At 35.5% G+C, this 22,201-nt stretch overlaps 1 protein-coding gene across 4 annotated transcripts in view; it reads right to left on the minus strand.

The window, feature by feature from the left end:
- Positions 1–22,201, minus strand: part of LINGO2 (leucine rich repeat and Ig domain containing 2) — a 462,402-nt gene that overhangs the window by 205,515 nt on the left and 234,686 nt on the right. For all 4 annotated transcript variants that reach the window (XR_004305522.1, XM_015849935.2, XM_032441226.1 and 1 more), the window contains exon 4: positions 10,299–10,381. The gene's annotated coding sequence lies outside the window, so the exon portion shown is untranslated. The remainder of the gene's footprint in view (positions 1–10,298; positions 10,382–22,201) is intronic.

Here is a 22,201-nt window from a genome sequence, read left to right on the forward strand (position 1 = left end):
CATTTCCGTTTGTACTTTCATTACATCTAAATTTATTTTCTTGTAGAAATGGTTGCTGTAGATTTTGATTAATAACTCAGCTAAGCATTAAAAGAATTAGCTATTTAGGCAGGGCACAACAAACATATTTAGAAAATAATATTTTATGTGGGAAATCGTAAAGAGAACAATAATTACAGATTGTGAGCAGTGTTTTGGGTTTTTTTTTCTTTTTTCCCCCTTTTTTTTTCCCTTTTTTTTTTTTTTTTTTTAATTTCCTCTAGGTAGGAGAAATCTGTTGGGAAAGCTGTTGTACCATAAATTTATGATCTGATAAGCATGTTCTGAAAGAATAGTAAATCACTCTTAAACTTGGCTCATGCAGCATATGTCTGAAGTCTCAAACTTGAAAATATTTCTTTAATTTAAAGATCTCTCAGCACTTTGTTTTTCTATATATACTCAAATGACTTGTACCAGAATGAATGATGTACTGTCTCAAAGCTACATAAAATCTATACAGAGTGGACTTATTTTTTGTTGGTATTAGTACTTTAAAAGCCATTCAAGCATGCAACAACTACACCTATATTTTTTTTGCATCAGTAACTGTAACTTCAAATGTAATAAACTGGAGGTTACAGAACTTGTACCTTTACACAATGTACATTAAATCCAGAAATGAGATTGTGAACCCTAACCTACTGCTTCATATGTTGGGATCAGCTCTCTTCCATGTATTACTATCTCCTTTATTACTAAGCATACTTCTGGCAAAAATGATACCAGATTAGGCAGCAAAAAAGGTTTTGCAATTTCACATAATAGAAAGCTTCCCACATAGAAAACATGCATTAGAGAAATAAACTTTGGACACTTGGTTATCCTAGGGGATATTCTGCTCTACAAGCATCACTGAATATAATCTGAATATATATCTGAATACAATTAAATGGTTAAAACTTCTCCAAGCCAGGTGAAATCTACATGCAGTTCAACTAAATACTGAAACATGCAACTGTGGTTAGATGGCTTAAAGCAAATCCTGCAAAATATGGAGAAATTCTTAAAGATACAATAAAAGTTTGCTGGAATTACATCTGCTTTCATAGAGCTTTAATTAAGGTCTTTTGGAGGAAGAGATCAACGCAAAAGGCTCTGAAAATTTAGCAAGCTCTGCTCCCTGCATATAAAAGAATGGTGAAAGAGACAAAAAACAGTGCATGAACTGCAATTCTCAGCGGGCTTTTAGCATAAAGATTGTTACCTCTGCATTTCTGAGCTGTTAATGCTTGAGATTACCTTTTCTTAATTGTTCCACAGTCTGATGGAAATCCCAGGAGACCTCCCTCACTGTCCTATCATGCCATCATCACAAAATCTCCCTTCAGAAAGAACACCAGTTGAACAACCAGGCCAATAATTAATATCGGATACACATAATAACAAATCACCTGCATGGTGATCCAAAACTGAATGTATTTATTGGTAGGAAGATCATCATACACTTATGACATCATGGGAAGGCAATGCTGACACATCTTCATTAACTTACAGCTTCAGCAAAAGCTGGACATTGTGATTTTGGACCTATTTTTAATTGGATTAAGAAGACTGATAACACAGCATTAGATATGACTAGGCAAGACTAACCAGATACTGAAGGCATACTACATACGGTCTAAGTTTAGATTTTCCTCTCCTCCTTACTCACTACCTTTGCATTATTTTTACCAGTCTAGCCTTTCTACTTGTTTCTACTTTTACTCTGTTCTACTTCCTTCTCCTGCTACACCATTCCTGAGCTCCTGAACTCTCCCTATCTTTCATGACTTCTCCACTCACCCACATCCATTGTTTGTGAAGCTTTTTAAAAACACCTTTTTATCTAACTACCAAATTAACCAATGAGACAGCAATCTGTCCCACAATGATCTTATAAAACTTTCTCTGTCAAAGAGGTGACTCAGAAAGAGTGATAGAAAACTGATACGAATAAAACAGAAATAATGAAGAATTTGAGAAATCAAGGGATTCTGCAGACCTACTTCCAAAACACGAAAATATGACTGAAAAAGTTCTACAGTTATACATTAAAGAATAGGGTGGGAGATCTACTCATCTATATTGCCTTAGCTTATAAGAAGATATTTAAATGGATTACTTATCCTAGCTGAATGTAGGCATAGTGTGCTAATAAATGGGTTCTGTACCTGCTATAGTGAAAAAAACCCAAACATTAAAACAGGATCTGTGGATGTGAAGAGCAATGCATTTGTACTTTACACCATTTGGTTTACTGATGTGGGAATATAAATATAAATAAATATATATATAATTCTTGAACACAATGTTAGTATCAAATTCCAGCCTTAAATAAGCACGAATCAGATTTTAAAGACATACCTTCATATACTTAGTGCAGTAATAGTTAATTAGACTTATCTGCTCTTTTTAGCTGAGGAAAGCAGACATGATGGTATGGGCAACCTTTACACTTGTTGAGTCACACACTTTATCCCACTGGAAGCCAGAACACAAGTGCATATTACTCAAATGAACCCTGGCAGCACTTGGTCCTGGGAAGAACTTTTATACTAACAGAGCCTCTTACATTAGAATGAGACTAAAAAACCAAAGTATAAATAAAACATATCTCACCACAGCACTTTCTATGACAGAATCTTTCCCTATGCAAATGATATTTATGAAACATCGTCTGTACCTGTGGGAAGACAGCTAGCTTTACTACTTCTATTTTAACAGTACAGAAGTGTGGAATAAACAGACAAGAAGAAGCCTTGGCGGTACTGTTTGCTGGAGTAATGCTATGCAACTTCTTTGTATGTTGGGAAAAAAAAAAGACCACAGATATATTTCAAGATGAAATGCTGTCATTTCTTCTGTGAATGCTTAATATTATAGCACAATTGAAAAAACAGTTATGAAACTGAGAGTAGATACCTATGCTATAAAAACAAATAAAACATTCTACTCAGCTTTAGTGTTTACTGATACAGTCTCCCCAGATCACCATTTTTTTCCCCCTCCCATTCCAATTAGCATGCTTAGGAACACACTGACAGCAAAAAACTAATGACTATAAATCACTGTTACAAGTGCAAATGAATTCCTTATTATATGATAGGTGTTTCATGAATGCCAACAGAAGATCAAGGTCAGGAAAAAGAATCACCACTTATTCATACAGGCAGGAACTGAAAAGATAAGTGAGAGAAATTAGATGGTATTTTGAAGTAGCTAAAAAGTAAAAGCTTAAGAGGTCATTAGTAATACTTTCTACATATTCCATGACCTATTGGAAGCAATGCTTTTAAGATTAGTACTATTTCAGTAATTAATCACTTTTGGGTGTGTTGGATAGCTCTTTAATCAAATTACCCCACGTTTCCTTGAAATAGTAATTGGCCAGATTTATCTCTGATGCAATTCATTTGACTTCTAGAAAGCTAAACCAGAGATGAATTATTGCTTTGATCCTTGTACCTCTGACATTAAGGCAGCACTCTATTTTACTGCTCTGGCAAATGAAAAAGAAATTACATCCATTAGGTCATCCTTGTTTTTCTTTAAGTAAAACAACATACTTCTATAAGTGTAAACTAAAACAATTATAGCGGTAACTTTTAAAGTTTCCAAAAACTGCCTTTGGAAACGATGAAAGTAAGAACCTGAATGAAAGCAGAAATGAGAGGGAGTTGTAAAAGTTGGGAGTGGTATTTTCAGCTCAACTACAGACCTGCAAAAGGATTCTGGCCAGCATATCGAAACAGAGTTTCAGATATTTGTATCCTAAATCAAAGATTTTAAGTAGCTAATCAACAGCTCTCATTTTAACACCTACACTGTGTAAAATCTTAGTACCTAAGAGCCACTTACAGTCTATTGATAATCTCCCACGTCTAAAACCCTTAATTAATTATTTATCCTTTACAAAAACTAAGTTTTTTTTTCCATTGTATTTCATCTACTTAGTCTTTCTTCCTCTTTATTTCTCACTGATTTCATTTATTTATTTATTTATTTTACTATTATCTCAGTTTTAAATGCATTATTTTTTAATAGCAGAATTATCCTCAGTATGAACATAAAATGTTTCAGGTATTTGGTTTTTGTTGGGTGAATGGCTGGGTATGTATGACGGTAACCTTACTATTCTAAGAGAAACTTTAAAAATATGTACAGCATTTTTTGTATACAGCGTGGGAAAACTATGTTCTCTACTCAGATTCATATCCTGGCAAAAACCAACTTTACAGAAATGTTTTTTCTACTGTGAAGTCTCTGCTACAACTTCCTCAACGTTTTTTTGTTCTACATTCACAATGGAACTGGAAGTGAATATTTCAAATATTTTGCTAGTTTTTAGGTCACTGATCAAATAACAGGAGCATGTGGCCAGTAATCACCTTTCAATATCAATGAATGAATCAGGCCTATTATTAACATTGTACTGTAGTTAAACTGCATTCTGCTGAGAAGAAGGTAAGTGGTTCTTAGGTACACAGTACATGCAACTGGTTGTTTAGTACTCCAAATATACTTCAGACAGAATTTCATCTGTGTCACCTTACTTCTTTTGCTGCATTCCTGTAGCAGGTTACAAAAACTTCAGTACAGGATCTGTTTCATCATCAGCAGCAATAGGATTAGAAAAATTAACTGCACATTACAAAGTAAATAAAAGCGACTACCTTTACCCTAAAGCCTGCTCAGGCTCTGTTTGCCCTGTGCTGAAGGCCACAAGCTTCTCTGGCAGAGTTACCAGAGAAGGTAAATCTGCTTACATTTCATGTTTTTGCTTTAAAGGTTTTAGGACATACACACATCACTGTGAAAAAGTACAACATTGCAGTCTACCTCCTTCCTGTCCACTCTCCTTGAAACAGCTTTGGAATCATCTCCTCCTTTCCCTTGCACATGAAAACCTACTACTGAAAAGCATTTTTGCAGATTACTTGGGATCACACACAAGCTCCCGATGCAACCCAGATTGTTTTTAGTGCCTTTACATGAACACCTCACTTAATACTGACTTGCCATTATTTTACTAGTGATTTTAAACAATAGCCTGTCTTAAGGAAAAGGTTTCAATCTTATGAAGTAAAGACTTCCTTTTTTTTTTTTTTTTTTTTTTTTTTTTTTTTTGATTAAGAATCTGAAAACAGTTATGGAAAAAATAAAATAAAGTAAAATAAAATAAAATAAAATAAAATAAAATAAAATAAAATAAAATAAAATAATAAAGAAGAAATGACCAGAACGGTTATATTTCAGTGAATATTTTTTTCTTAGCTGATCCATGATTTCATACAATTTGTAGGCTGATTGCTGATACCTTCATTTCAGTTTTACTTAGCCTCGGGAGTTTCCTGAGTCTGTTTCTTGTGCTGAGGATGAAAGCTCTTCTCTCTCTTTCATGTTTCTCATTTTTCCCCACAGCTCTCTTCCTCTGTTCCAAATTGAAGACAAAGCTCTTAACCAATGACAGCTATTAAAACTTCTGTTTCTTTCCCCTCGGTAATTTTTACAATTCAATATTTCCCAATTATTTTTTAATAAAATGAAAACATGTAAGGGATTGTGTTTGCCACTTTTGAAGGGCCAATGAAACACCTCTTTCTTACTTAGTGGAATTATCTTCCTAATCCTGACTAATTATCTTCAAGTCTATATTAAGGACACGCACAATAACTAGGCCAGTGGAAAGAGACCATAAATGAACACAGTAATAAATACAGACATCAGATTTATCACTATACTGCTCCAGCTTTCTAGTTTTAGACAGCCCTGACATCACAGAAAAAGCTATCTGAGCAGATTCACCTGGACTGCCAACCGAGTAAGAGGTCATCTAAATATAATAACACAAAATTGAAGAAGTGTGTGTTGTTTTCCCTTTTTCATATTATTGCCAAACTACAAGGATCCTCACCCTCAGTGATGTACAACAATAACATATTTTGTATGCATGCCTAGTTTTTACTACAATAATTGAACTAATAGTACTACTAATTGAACTAATCCAGCACTTTTGACCCCTACAAAATTAAAATTGATGGAATAGTTCACTGCAGCAGATGTGTTTAGAGGACGCAGTCTCCAACTAAAAGCAGTAACTTCCTGAAGCACCCTAAAGTTCACAAAATTATATGTGATTCTCAATTACTCAAATACATAGGGCACCCAGACAGTGGTAAATATGACTTGCCTACTCTGATAATATTTTCCAGTCTACTCTGGTAATATTTACCAGCTTTCTCTTGAACTGTGCTCTCTGGAGTACCTTCACAGAGCATCACAAGCAAGACAATTTACTGAATGCAAGAAGAAAATATTATAAATTCAGTAATACATGTATATAATTTATAAATAAATAAGTATACATATATTCGGGAGAATATATGCTTAAAAAAAAAAAAAGACAAAAAACCAAGAATAACTGATAGGAGTGGGCTATCAAAGAAGTTTGTAGACCCCTGCTCTAGAAAATGGAAATGACGCGATTCAATCCTTCACCATTATTCCCAAAGGATTTCCAGATACAGAGGATATACTAGATATGCCAGGAGTAAGAGAAAAGTAGTTAGAGTAAGTCATGCTATGTTCACATAAAAAATAACAGATTCGTATAAATAAGATCTTTTAGCAATGGCTACCTAGCCTTGTAAATGACATAAAATGCCAACTGTGCTACAATCACTGTTTCTCTGTCATCCATGTTAAAGCAGCAACAGTACTACCCTCATCCTACTTTCCACAAAAGAAAGCAGAAAAGTTACTTATTTTCAAAACCTTTACTCAATTGATCCAACTACCACATGATGTTAACTGGGATTATGTAATTTATTCTCACTAATTAACATGTGCAGCTGTTTAAAGGAAATGTTTGCCTGTGTAAATTTCTAAAATGTCTACCGGGATTATATTTATTTATCTATCCCTTATCTGCACATTGTTGAGAATCTCCAAGATGTTAATATTCTAATGAGTATAACAGAAAAGAGGAAAAGAAGGCCCTTTTCATGTCAGTTTATGCAACATTTTCATAACTAATAGTTTGCAGTAGTCAGTAAAACTTGGATCTTTTGAGCTTATCTAGTACAACCAGCTTCTTAAAACAGATCTAATGACATCAAGCTGCTGAGAACTATGCTCCATTTTATCTAGAATATCATCAAGAATGGAGATATCACAGTATCTCTGCACAAACTTCTTCAATATCTGATAGACTTTGTGGTCAACAGAAACCAAAACAATTAAGCAAACAAAATCTCCTTATAGCTAACAGGAATTTCCCTTGAAACCACTTGTACCAGTTAACTCTTGTCTTTCTATTCTGCTGTCTAACAGGAGTCTGGCTCTGTCTTGTCTCTATTTCCCCATCAGGTAGTTGAAGACAGCAGTTCTTTCTCTTCCTCTGGTTCTGTTATGTGCCAGGTGCTCCAGACCTTCAGCCATCTCTGACATACTTCAGTACGTCAGTGCCTCCTCATTACCTGAGATCCCAAACCTGAACACTGGGCTCACAGTATGGTCTTGACCACATGGCGCTGGGCAGCCTGGTCTGGTGGCTGGTGACCCTGCACATATCAGGGGGATTGAAACTAGATGATTATTGCAGTTCTTTTCAACCCAGGTCATTCTACAACTCTATGATGATGATTCTATGACATCTGAGAGGAAAAAATTCTTATCTAACCTAAAGTTTACAATTAAGTAATTGCACCTTGCAAAACTGGTTCACGTGTCTGAGAAAATTAACTGTACCAATATTTGTAGTAACTTAAACTAACTGTTTGAAAGACAAAAAAACAAGAAACAACAGAAGAGACAGAAAAAAAACTACTAACATTGCTGCCCTGCAGTAATACAGAGGGAAAATATCAATGTCTTAGTTCCTTCAATCCTTGTTCAATGATAAGCTATGAATGATGTGGCTGTTTGCTTGAGAGGTAAGTATTTTATGCTGTCCAAAGACACTGTACTGTTGGGCATGGCATGTGGGGTGTAACCATGTGAAGCCATTCTGTGACATTATAAGGCTGCATGTCACAGCCTCTGTGACAGGGTCCTGAAAGACATTTTGGAACCTAAGGAGTGCTTTGGAGAATGTCAGCTAGATCAGGACTGCTAATAATTGCATGTGAGACATATGCTTCCATGAGAGTGAAAAGTTTGGAGGAAAACTGGCAATCCAGACATGCTGAAAATACCTGACTTTTATGGTACCTGAAGCATGACTAATTAGTGCTGATTTTAGGGCATGAAAATTGTTCTGAACATCAAGACAAGCCTAAGCTTACAGAACAAAAATCGGGTTAATGCAACCAACCCAAAATTAGCTTCACTGTACTCCATAGTAGACTAAGGGGTAAATTCAAACTGCAGTTGCTCAGCAATGGTAATTTGTGCTGAAGGCATGGAGGGCAAGCAGTTCTAGACCTAGCAAGACAGTAAGTTGGAAGGAAGCACTGACCCAGAGACAGAAAGGCTCTGTGTGAGGGAACAGGGTTTCCTTTGCCAGTAAGACACTGTCAGGGCTCTGTCTTGCATGTAAGGTGCAATGTGAGCATTCTGGGATTGCCCAACTATGATTTGAAGTGCCCTGTGCTGACAAACAGGAGCAGTGCTGAGTAAATGTGTGTGAGTCTGATCACAGCACAGCTCTGCAGGCTCCTCACAGGAGTCACTGTGCCTAATGCATTGCTCTTTGTATTAATGCACTAATATATGCCTACTTCATCTCAAGGAGTACAATAAAAGTGTACTACTATCTCCTATTATTCACTGTTACCAGAAATAGCAACTGCATCTCAAATCTATAAGAAGGAAACAAAATCACCTGCATGCAGTGCAACTGGGAGACCCAACTAGAGAGGATGCACCCTTTCAGAGAGCCATCTAGGAAAGATTCCAAATGATTCAAAAAGAGATGACAGGTCAGGATATGATTTGAGTCAGTATAAGTAGACTTCTGGTTTAGCTTGGAGTGATCTAACAGTTAAGTTCCTGATGTACAAAAATAAATCTTAATCCTGAAGGATAAAGCCATATTTCTTGTGCTTCTCAATAGTTAACATTCCTATGTCTCCATCTCCCACAGGTGACCACAGACAATAAATGAACTTATTAATTTTTGAAGAAGCTTCTTATTTTTTCATTATTATCTGATGCATTTTCAAGAGTAATGGTGTCTTGTCATTGCTGACACAGTAGTCAAACTCCAAGATCTATTGCATTTCTTTTAAATAAGGGGTATAGATTATCAATTTATCAATAGAATCTCTGTATACAGATATATACATGAGTATACATACACATATATCTAAATGGAAGAGTACAACTCCTTACGTATTTCTTGCTGATTAGTTTGACGACTTTGTAAACCCATTCTTTGGCTGTAAGGAATACCTTATGCTTTGCCAGGTTCCAATACCAGTTCTTCATTTTTTCAAGTTATAAATTTGAAATGTTGTACCATTAAATGCTACAGCTCATCTGGATTCTTCTTGAATTTCTGAAACTACCTCCCAACTTCCCAGTACTACACTTTATTATTGAAAGGTTGCGCATTTCACTAATGTGCTAGCTTATAAACAGGATCAGGACTAGTTCTATTCCGTGAGGGGGTCTTAGAGACTATTACACATAAATGCTTCTAACTACTTTTCCTCTCCAAAGAGATCCCTCTGTTAAAATTGCACTGTTTTTCTTCTAGGGGAAAAAAAAAAATAATCGCTGACTGCTCTATCATAAAATTGCAACTCACTGGAAACAAACATTCTTCAAAATAAGACTAGGATAAGTAAATGCTTTAAAAATATATTTCTAACTTCCACAGCAATACTGTTAAAATTCAAAAGTGTGCTTTTTTGATTAAAAAAACTTAGCAATTAGAATAAAAAAGACAGTAAGATTTTAAAAGCCAGCTCTTCAGCTTATAAAATTTTCAGCATTTCAACATCTAGTCCTGACATGAGTGGGCAAAACATGGGAGTATTGTGAACATATTTGAAGGATTAGAAAACCATTTTCCGTGGTAACTGCATGAGGTGAGGACTGGAAATGCTCTGTATGTGACAACACTGCATCTCAAATGGATCACAAGATACTGAGTACTCGAGCTTTGTTAACACCAAAGACAAAGTTTATAAGTTTAACACCAATACCATGAATAAAAATCAATACCAGCTGAGACGTTACAGCAAATATAAATGATATCACTGATGGAAAAACTGTCACAAGAATGATCAGAAAACAGAAGTGCATTAAAACAAAAATTAGCAGAAACATACCAAGCTGAAACGGCTCATTGCTCACTCTTTTGGTGGGAATCTTCCACCACTTCTTTGCTCCAGACTATTATTTTCATATCAACCTGTGAAAAACAAAATAAATTAAAAAAAGCCCAACAACTGAACAAAAACAAAACAGTGACATTAAAGTCTTTGGATACAACAACTTGATTAACAGAGTTGGAAATCTTTCAAAAGCCTAATATAACATTTCATGTTCTCTTTTCATTATATTTGTGTTTAAGACTGAGAGCACAGCAAATCACAAAAACAAGCAGTATAATCTGTTATATAAAATATCTCCTTAGTTTCCTTTTAATTATGGAATTCAGTAAATCATAATGGAAGCTTTATAACTCTAGTAGTCATATGCAGCAAGAGGTAAACCCTGACATGAACCAATAGGGATTGTGAGAATACACGGATTCTTGAATGTCTCAGTTATTTTCCAAAGTCTATTTGCTATTCCTGCCAGTTTGTATTGTCTGGGGAAGAATTATTCCAGACATGGATTAATAAAATAAAATTAAAAACTTGGCCTCCAACACCAAAGAGCCAAAATTCACCATGCAGCGATTCTTCACTAAAAATTCTCTTTCTTCTGGTTATATGATCAGTTGTAGTATCATTCTTCAAGTTAATACTTAGAGTTGCACTTACACTTCAGATATTCAGTTTGGAATATCAAAATAAGCTTCCATAATTTCACTTAAGCTAGGGTATGGCCTCAGGAAGAATGAGTTACTACCAAGATAGGCACTCTGAAAATAAGACAACTCTGTTTGGATTCTCCACTTGAAACAAACATTAATACTTTGGTTTTACACAGAAGTCTTGTGGTACATAAAATTAAAAGAAGTCGCCAAAAAGTAATATATTCAACTGACAGGACACTTAAGATGATATGAGTGATACAATTCTTTCCTGGAATAATGCACTCAACAGCATAGGCTTAAACTAGGTACAGTTTAGTACTTAGAGATGCTAGAGTAGTTGGGGAGAAAGGTTTCTTCTTTGCAAATGCCTTTTTGCATAATAATAGGAAACACATACTAACAAAGGGAATAAACCCTAAAAATATGGAGTAAAGTGAATAAAATTAGCACAAGCATTTCTCCAGGTGCACTCTTACCTGTTAACTCCCCAGACATTAGATTTCCTGAAAAAAACTTAATGAGAGGCTTGAGAATCTGAAGTTTCTTTCTGTAAACAATCCTAATAGTAGCTCTTGACATTCTGTCCTTAAGCCTTCAGACTAGACAACTGCTTATACCACAGGACTCTGCTCCCTACATTCAGTTGTCCAGCAGCTTTTTAAAGCCAAAGGATTGTGAGTGACAATCAGAACTGGACCAATGGTATCAGAGTTTTTGAAAATTTCCCGTGAAGTATAAAGCAGTCACAACATAACTGGCTGGAAAGGACCTGAGGAGGTTTCTAGAACAATATCTCTCTGCAGGGTCAGCAGTTGAATTCAGATCTCTTTTGCTCAGGGATTGGTTGAACTGAATACTGAAAAACGTGTTCCCATCATGTATTTTGTTAAAGAACGTAAGTTGAGAGATAGTATTTAAGTAACTTTAAGCAGTTAACACAAATAAATAAGGGCAAGACATCCCTGTACCTATTTGCTTTGAATTCCTCTTCAGGAATTAGCTGTCATAAGACAATATGCATGCCTCACGTCTGCTATATGTAATGCAATGCAAATTCAAAGATGAAAGATGAAAGAGGCATCACTCAGAATCTTGTTATTTATGACACAGTATGTTTTGGATATCCACCCATTTTTAGATATTATTACTTCTATATCTAGATACAATGACTCAGTTAAATTTTGCCCCAGTCCAAATTTATATGACAGAATAGCTTTTCCTGCCAAACTATTTTTAAAGCCAGAAAAATAGCCAATTCATCCTCACTATAATGACTGATATTTACTAGGTCAATGGATAATCTGATGTTATAAAAGAATCTATTTTTAATAATACCTACTTAGAATGCATCAAAGCTAAGAGAATAATTTCTGTTTCATGACTAGCTTTCAAGAACATTCTATTACTGGAACAAATAAGAGATACTATTCAATTTCCCCACTGTTCTGTTTTATTTTCAGAGTGCACTGTTTTAAATAATGTTCCTGGTAATGTATTATGATGAATTACATTGTGTGACGTGTAATACTTAGGAGTACTCTAATATTAACCTGCATTATATACACACAGCGTATTGTTGGGAAGGGCTATAAGAAAATCCACTTGACCTGTGAAATATTTGAGAGAACCACTGAGGAAAGCCAGGGAACATAGGCTGAATTCAGCTATAACAAAGACAAAGAGGCAGTCACAGTGAGCCCAGAAGATGAATATTAATTACTTATACACCTAAAATAGGAAACACTGTATTACTTCAAATTACCCTGTCAGAAAATTCAGGAACAAGTGAAGTTCAACATATACAAGTATACTTACATGTACTGATGCAAGAGGCTGCCTAGCATTTCTAGGGTGCAGTGCCTAGCTTCTTATTTATTTTAGCTCACAGCAGATGTGTTGGATGAACTTATATTGACTTATTTTTTTCTAATATCACAGAAAAATTATTGGCAAACTTATGTCTACTAATTTACAAAGTATAATTACATCACCTTAGTTCTGTGATAACCACACTAACACCTTTTCAAAGATTTGTCTTTTAATACAGATATCTCAAAGGTAAGGGCAGTATTTGTATAGAAAGAACAAGGTTCAGTGGGGATAGATGCAAGAATACCCTGGTCTCAGCAAGTGGTAGTTGACTTGGTCTTTAAGGCAGTATAACTCATCTACATGATAAGCTGAAAGAAAACAACAGAGGAAGAAAGACATATTTTTATGCTATGTCACTTTTTTGTTTTCTTGTTTGTTTGTACTAATTACTGAGAACCACCCGGGACTTGGATGCTTCAGGACATCTCAGACTTCCTTTGTATACTCAGGATTAAGTCAAAACATGTCCAAATTTCTCAGTGGAAACACTGTCTTCTGAGATATGCAACCTATTTTCTGAGCTATTCTAGTTTCCAGCATAAATCTCAGTAAATATAAAAAAAATGAAATCACATTTTCTGACAGGAATTTAAATTGACTGCTCCTGTAACATATGGCTACCTTCTATTTCACCGCATATGTAAACTATTATGGCGTTGTTTAAAAACTAATGATCTGAATGTATTTTAGTCCTGAAAGTTATTGGGAATTTTTAGCTAATACAGTTATCCTATTTATTTATTCATTATATAATTCTATTTTTAAAATCTGGAAGATAGGAAAAAAAAAAACAAACAACAATTTCACAGCCCTGAATTAAAAATAAAAATTAATGGAAACCGGGTGCATTTTAACTCTTGTATGTGTTTTTAAGGATCTGAGGATGATTCAGTCAAGACCTTTGATATTCCTTCCTATAATATTTACATGTCTCAGTAGTAAACATTTGCATCCCTGGACTATTCATACAGAGCTACTGCAAAAATAAACTCTGAACTTGATTGACCTAACATATTATTCAACACCTTTGACTAGCTGTTTCCTCATATGAACTCTTCCTTCCAATCTCCATTCCTGTTATTTAAGGTACAATTGTATAATTAAACATTATTCCCAGACTGGCATTTGTAAACATAACCTACTGCTATAAGCATTACTTGATTTATTCTGAAAGAAGATGGAATAATTCTGAACACCAAACTGGGACTGATACACAAGAGGAGTGTAATAAAACAGGAGGAATGGCAGCAAAAGCATGGAAGCAAAACATAAGTTTGGACAGAAGATTACTATTCAAATGCTCAGTTAGCATTCTTTCAATCTGAAAAATCAGGGACATGAAATAAACACATTTCAGGCTTCATTCCACATTTGGTGGCATTGGAGTAGGCTCAATCATAAATTATTGTCTCATTAGGCAGTAAGAAGTAACAGAGATACTGAGTTATGGCTCCTCACAGAGGACAGTTAGCCAAGACAGTAGGACAGTGTGTCCATCTGCATTCCCTTATCTCGGTGAATGATCTAAGCAGAAAGGCCTGAAAGAGCCCAAAGGCCATGATCATAAATCCTTGCATTGGAGGAGGTAAGCCAATGCTTCACAGTTGCTATGACAGTAACATTGCTAGGAAAATGTTGCCCATGCAGTCCATCTTCCATTAGCCCAACAGACAGAAGTCAGAAGGCGCTTAATCCAGACTATACAGTGGATGTAGTAGGACAGTCCAGACCAGATTAGCAACATGCTCCAAAGCCTACACACTGGCATGGGGCCTGGTGTTATTGTGTTGTGAGAGGTTGTCTTCTTCTCTGACTCTGGAAGGTCAGGCCTTCAAGCTCAGTCAGTGTCATGATGTAGTGATCACAGTAGATGGTTTGTCCAGGTTTCAGGAAATCCAGAGGAATCTCTCCCTTCCTATCCAAAAGACAGTGCATATCTTGAACATTTTCTTCAGTGAAGAATTCACGTTGCCACTTCATGGACTGCCATTTTGACTCTCACTTATAGTGGTGATACCACATCTTGTCACAGGTAAATACATGATCCAGTTTCTGTGTGAGCATTTGTGGGACCAGCTGGTGCAAACTGCAATATTCCAACATACAGTATTCCACTACTGTTTCCAACATGCTGGAACTGATATTCAGCTCCATACACAGTTCACTGGCCATTATGTGCCATAGTGCAACAGCTATGTATGGACATCAAGAAAATGACTTGTCTTTCATGTCACTGTCATCACTGTTGAAATGCAAAACCTACTGCCTCACTGTGCTCCACTGGTTGGTCTCCATAAAGGTTCAGCAAGCAAAGGGAACCATTGTTTTCTGCACTGAGGAATTCAATTACACACCTTTAGTGTGTAATTTTTGCTTCATGCATGCTTCCATGTCAGACACCATTCTGCCATACTGCCTTTCTGCTGCCATCTGTCACACAGCAAGAAAACGTAATGGAATATTGGCGGGAACGTTCAACCTCTACCGCTGTACCACCAACATCTCCTCTGACCTTATGTGCCACATAACAAAATAGGACTTTTGCAGCTGTCCTCATATATCTTGCCACTGATGAAACCACTGGAAAAAAAAAAAAAAAAAAAAAAAAAAAAAAAAAAAAAAGTGGAGAAGTTTTGAATGCTAACAGTCAGAACTAATGTGTGGCTTTTGGGAATTATATAGTTTAGACACCAGGATACTCAACAAATATAGCACTAACTGTAACCTAGCTAATGCTATTTGTACAATCAAACTTAGAATGTGAAAAAGACATCTTCCTTTTCTGCATTGTTTACAATTATATATGTTATAGATTCTAGATTCTAGTGCGGAGAATGATTTGTTTGAAATTCTTCTTCTATTTTACTGTGGTGTGTAGTTCATCAAATATTTTCAGTAACTTCATAATGCTTAGTCAATATTCATTCTCCTATATTATTTTTTTTTAATAAATTTTATTTTCTACAATCACTTTCACAAAAAATCTGAGTCATTTTCTAAAAATCTACTCCTTCAAAAGAACACAAAAAATCCTACTCAGATCTTTCACAGTAAACAACTATTCAAAAATAAGAACTATAATCTGGCATTGTATCTTCCAAGAGGGCTAACAGACATGATACTGGGTAGGATACCCCTTGGTCTGGGCACTCATGTTATGCTGTCATCTATCTAAATATTAATTTAGATGTCTCCAAACAAATTGGACTGATGGATACTGTGCTCCAGAACTATGTGTTTCTCTTATTAGATATCTAATTTCCAGTTTACATGTGTCTGAGGCCAATTAATGTTCATTTATTCCTAAATAGACTTACCACATGTCTTCCAAATAGAAAAGGATCCAGATCTAATGCTAATACATGACTGGAATTTAGCAGATTTAGAGCAGAGCCATGCCACGATTAGAAGGTAATTAAATAAAAGTAAAAACAAAAACAAAAACAAACAAACAAAAAAAACCTCAGAGAAGGCAGTGGAGTCAAGAGACAGTTGTATAGTCCACAGTCACTTTAAAAAATCTGTACTCAGTCATTCCAGGCAGATGTGTATCAGTATAGCTCAGACCTTATTCATTATGTGAATGAAGTTTCTGGTACCCTCAGTGAATAAGAGTGTAAATTGCCACTACAAGAACCTTCACTTTTATCATGGAGAACAAATAGAGCAGCACAGATCCACAGTAGTGATTGATAATATCTTCAATTTCTTACAAAAAAACATGCAGAGAAGACTGGTTAAGGACTAGAACAGTGGCTTATAAGCAAGAACCGAACACAAACAACATATTCATTTCACATTCAGTTTAAACTATATGTTCTTGAAATTAGGAGCTTTACCATGACATCACTCACATATATCCTCACTTTCTTTTACCAGTGTTGCAAACAGACTACTGCTGAGATTAACACCTGGTTCTGGCAAATAAAGAAATTCTCATGATGTGAAAATTACAATTTTGTTAAGAAATTCAAGTGCCTTTTCAGATGAGAAGTCAGCAGTATCTTACAAATCAGAAACATGACAAGAGAGCTGAGGACATGATAAGCACTTGAATTAAGAAAAAAACCAACACCTAAAAACCAAAAAAAGAAATGTGTAATGTGGAGCATTTTCATTTTCATGCTGTTATACAGGTACATCTTATCACACCCAGGAATGCTTAGAGCCAATCTCTGATCTTACTTATTAAACAGTACCTATTCATTTCAAAGGGACTATTTATAGAGAAACTTCATATCTCAGGGTAATCAAAGAATGCTGAGGCTTGATTTTAATTGTGTGCCATAGAGAAAATAAGATGGTACCTGCAGAAATGGGAGCTATCACCGCTAGATCTACTATTAAGTTATTATCCAGTTAACAGATCTGCATATATCTGCTGCCTGACATTGGTGGAGTCTTACTGGCAGCTGAAAATAAATGTCTTAATTGATTTTTCAATATATATGTATTAAATGGAGCAGAATTCCACCTAACAATATATATATATATATCAGTTTGATTACATTAAATATAAGTATACGCTTTTTGATGGGATGCCTGGCATACATATCTATTTTAGATAACAGGATGGAAGCATGACTCTACCTGACTGAAATGCAGAACCAAGCTATGACTCAATCAAGCCAACATATGGATCCTAAGGGAACTGAGCTTGAAAATTAACTATTTTTTTTTTAAACTGACAGCATGTAGGCACCCTCTGAAACTGAAGAACCAGATGACTTGTATCTGCTCGGTGGCATGAGCCATGATCCTTTTGAACACAGTTTAGGGTTACAACATCCAGCATCAAAACAGTCAAACGTAGATACCCTATCAGTAATAAAATATGCTTTTACTTAATACCATGAAATGTCTTTTCATTCCTTCACAGCTCAGATGTGCTGTGACTCCATATCTGAGATTTCTTGTTCTAGAAAGTCAATTTCTGTTTGATGTGGCAATGGTAATGTTAGAAATCAGCTTCAAGAGTATTACCATTATTGGCACTGGGTTGGGGAGATTGGTGGGAAGAAAAAAACAAGCAGCAAGAATTCTTATTAATGCCACAACCTCAAGCAATCACATTAAAATTGCACTTTCTCTTTTGATAAGCATTAGAGGAGAAATTGCACTTGTATCTCACACGTTGTTTGTCTTCATAAATTTCATAAAACACAACATTAGGACTTATCTCTGCTCTTTCCCAGCCTCAGCATAGAATTACAGAATCATTATAGAATCACAGAATCATAGAAAGGTTTGGGTTGGAAAGAACCTTAAAGCCCATCCAGTTTTAAACCTCGTGCCATGGGTAGGGTTGCCACCACCAGATCAGGCTGCCCAGGGCCCTATTCAGCCTGGCCTTCAGTGCCTCAAGAAGTGGGACATCCATAGCATTTTAGGGCAGCTGTAAACACACCTGCACTGCTAATTTACTGAACAGTTATATATATGATAAATCACATTATGTATAGATATATATTTTTCAGCCCATCACTGTATTTTATATCCTGGGAGATAGCTTTTGCATCTTTATTTAGGAATATGCAATGGGAAAGCACAAATGCTGCCCGAGTCCCCACCACAGTGAAGTGTTGGGTGCTCACTGAAAGTAGTCATGAGTAGATACTCTTTTGTTTAAGGGAAAAAGGCAGATAGAATGAGACAGTAAAGTTTCTTCTCATTCACAATTCATATTGCTATATCGTTCACTGAGCAAAATAAGCTTATCTTGCATTTACCGTCTGTATTTTTCATGTTTGCTTCCCATATTTCCCTTTAGTGACAACTCTGAGAGATACCAGAGCATTTTCACAGAAGTTATTTCCCAGAGATGTCTCAGGCTTTCAATTGCTTTAGCAATAGTGATTTTCTGAGCATACCCTTCAGCTTTTAGCAGTTGCTGCAGTCAGCGTAGTAGTTGTGCCTACATTTCAAATATAGAGAAGTATCTAACTGGAAAAAGCTAAAAATGGTTTCAGACAGAGTTGTAGTCTAGATTCTGAAGTATTTTATATGGATTGATCCTAGGCCCCTCATGGGATGCACTTCTGAGTGCTGAGGGAGGTGGCTAATGTTAATACAAGGTCACTTTTGATACTCTCTAATGAATCCTGGAAATTTAATGAGCTGCCTAAAGGCTGGAAAAAACAAATGTCACCTCTGTCTGCAAGAAGAGCAACAAGAAGAACCCAAGCAACTACAAGCTGGTGAGCCTCACTTGGACTCCTGGCAAAAGGATGGAAAGCCTAATCCTGGAAACAATTTCCAATCACACAAATAACAAGAAAATCATCAGAGAAAATCAGCATGGATTCTCCAAATGAAAGATGTGGTCTATAGCAAAGGTCTTTCTTACAGAGATATTTTTGGCAAGATTTCATTTCCAGCTCTGTTCTTTTCTGTTCTTCATGTACCTGAATTTCGTCTAATAAACAACTGCAAACATATCTGTATATTTTTCTAAATATAAATATTCAAATACATATTCAAATATCATTATAAATGTTATTATACATTTAGTATTTTAAATTTGCAATATTTTTGTTACACAGCTGTTATATCTTGACACCTGATAGTATTTAAGAAATGCAAGAAAAATACAAGAAAAATACGCACAGGGTAAGGAGAATTCAAGAAAGTAAAAGGCTGTGATAAGAACATCGGTTTGTTGAGTAACTGAGACAACTGAGGTAGTACATAACTTGACACTCACAGGATAATGATTAACAGCTTTCTAACATTGCAAGCCAGACAGGAAACGCTGATGAAACTTGCAGAAACAAACTGGGTAGATAATTGCAGATAACACTGGGGATATAAAGGACTTCCATCTTGAATTAATTTAAGCAACTTGGACACAAATCTGTCAGGGATGACCTAAATATAATGAAATTTCAGGATCCTAGAGCCTCTCAAACAACTATTTCACATTTCTTAGCAATAAAAATCTACCAGAGAAACAAATACAACTTCACCTACAACAGAACATGTGAGACTGGAATTGAACTCCATGATTATATTATGCCTGAATGTGCATAAAGCTTACTCATTACAAGGGCAGTGTTCTAAAGCTCTAATGTGGCAGTAAGACCTCTCAATTTGTTCTCCAAAAACGTGTCTGTCATCCATATGTACATACATTAGGTAGATACAGGAAAATTCAGCACTGAGTTCTACAGGATGAAATAAACCACTACCATAAATGTCCATGGCCTTGCAAGTAAGGCAAAGTATTAGAAAGAAGATATAGGAAAACCAATGTGTACCTATACTATACTGAATGAGCAACTCATGCTCTTTTGTCTTGCCTGCATTTGAAACTTGCTCAATTAAGGGCCCTGGGTAAGTAGTTAGCTCAGATTTCTGAAACCTTAATTTATGTCAGCAGTCTAAAAGCTGTATTCTTAGGAAACCAGACTAATGCCAGCCAAATCACATTGCTCCAGATAAAGCTGAAATATACTGAAGATTTGTTCCTCATCCTCTTAGGAAGGTGTAGAGATGGGGCTTTTATAATGCCCACAAGAAAAATCCACATGGCTTATGTTCGATTTCAAGATCTGCTGAGTGCAACCAAACACTAAAGACAGGCTTTTATTCTATCTTAACACAGAAAATCTGCTAATAAAAAACCAGGCAACACCAAAACTGTTCTCTGAAGGGGAAAAAAAAATGCAGAGGAAAGAAACTTCCTTTATAATTCTGAATACCTCTCCTCACTCATTTCTGATTACATTATAGAACTTTCTGTTGGATGAAGGTCCACTGCTGGATTACAAGATAGAGTCTTTAAATCCTGCAAATTCTAGCAAAAACCTGCCAGATATAGGTTAGAATTTCAGAATTCAGTGCTGAAGGACACTTTAGATGGGTACTTAGGGAGGACTAAAAAATTGCAGATCCCACAGCAACAGTCCTTAATGTGCAGATTACGTTATAACAGTCTCTAAAAGGTAAATGCCATCACCTCCTACAGTTAGAATGCTAAACTATTTCCTACCATGCACATTTTGATGAAATATTTTAGTTCGTGCTAAACACTTTAATTTTTAAATTCACTTTCAATGTGATTTTTCTATGAAATTACTTCATGTTTCCCACTGTGCTTTTCCACAAGATTTTCAGTTTTACCAGACTTCAAGTGAGTAGAAGCTAAATCAAGCACTGTTAGTGCAGGAGGAGCATTTTCTTTTGTAGTTCACTGAGCTATGCAGTGAAATTTTAGTAACACCTACAAAGGAAGAAGAATGCAGCCTTCCACAGCTGTATGTTACAGACATTTCTATGTGCAGAGCTACTGCTGACCACCTGCTTTTTGAAGTCAGGTTTCCAAGCTGCCCTTAGAGTGGACAAAATATCTTTTAAAGGTAAAAATTAATTAAACAAATAAATCCTGCGGCACCAAATTTTATTATTCCATACAATGCAACATAGCAATAAACACTGCAGTAAAAAGCCCATAATGTACAGCTATAGCTTTTTAGTGTCATAAAAGTGTACTTTCAAGACAGTAGCACATTACAGTTTAAGTGAAGCTCTTCATTAGATAGAATGAGAAAATGAGGCATGAAAGGAAGATAGAAAAGCCTTCTTAATAGTTCCTGTGCAGATAATGTAGGCCAAAGACAATCAATAGACATGCCTCATTTATTTTACGTTTTTGAACACTTAAAGGCAAAATGTTAGTATTTGCTGTGCTGTTGGGTTTCACAGACTCACATCCATAAGGATAAAATGGAGTTGCATGTTATAATGTAATTTATACAATTTTTAATTCAAATAGCAGTTGTTATTGTTAACTAACATGGACGTTTACAACTACTCTATTAGACTGGACACATTAAAAGTCATGCTGGTCTACTAATTTGGTTGGTCATCAATGGTTCATAAACATATTTTGAGATCACACTAATTGCATGCCAGTAACTTAAAATTCCCATTGAATGTCCAAAATCAGTCTACCTTTGTACAGTCAACTGCAGCTACTCCGGATTGAAAAATGAAACTGAAAAACATATGGATTTTAATGTATTTTTAAATAATGTTTAAACTTTCAAACTTTCAAAATATAATTCTGTGTGACAGCCATGTCACAATATTTCAAATCCTTATGACCTCAATCAGATTCATTTCTTGAAATTAATAATGAAACAAACTTTTAAGCTGCATTAGGAACAGAGCAGGGAGATCCAACATATTAAAAAATAAAAACGTGTGCTGGAAAAAATGAAGTGTTTCATAAAGTTCCTCTAAAATTGCATGTTGGACCATTCTCACCTCCTGAAAATCTCTCACAAGAGTCAAGAGTCTGGTTAGTCCTTCTGTGTACAAGTTCTAACTCATGTTAATATTTTAACTGAAATAGTAAAGTATTTTCAACATTCA

The sequence above is a fragment of the Coturnix japonica genome, chromosome Z, assembly GCF_001577835.2.
Source record: "Coturnix japonica isolate 7356 chromosome Z, Coturnix japonica 2.1, whole genome shotgun sequence".
NCBI lineage: Eukaryota > Metazoa > Chordata > Aves > Galliformes > Phasianidae > Coturnix > Coturnix japonica.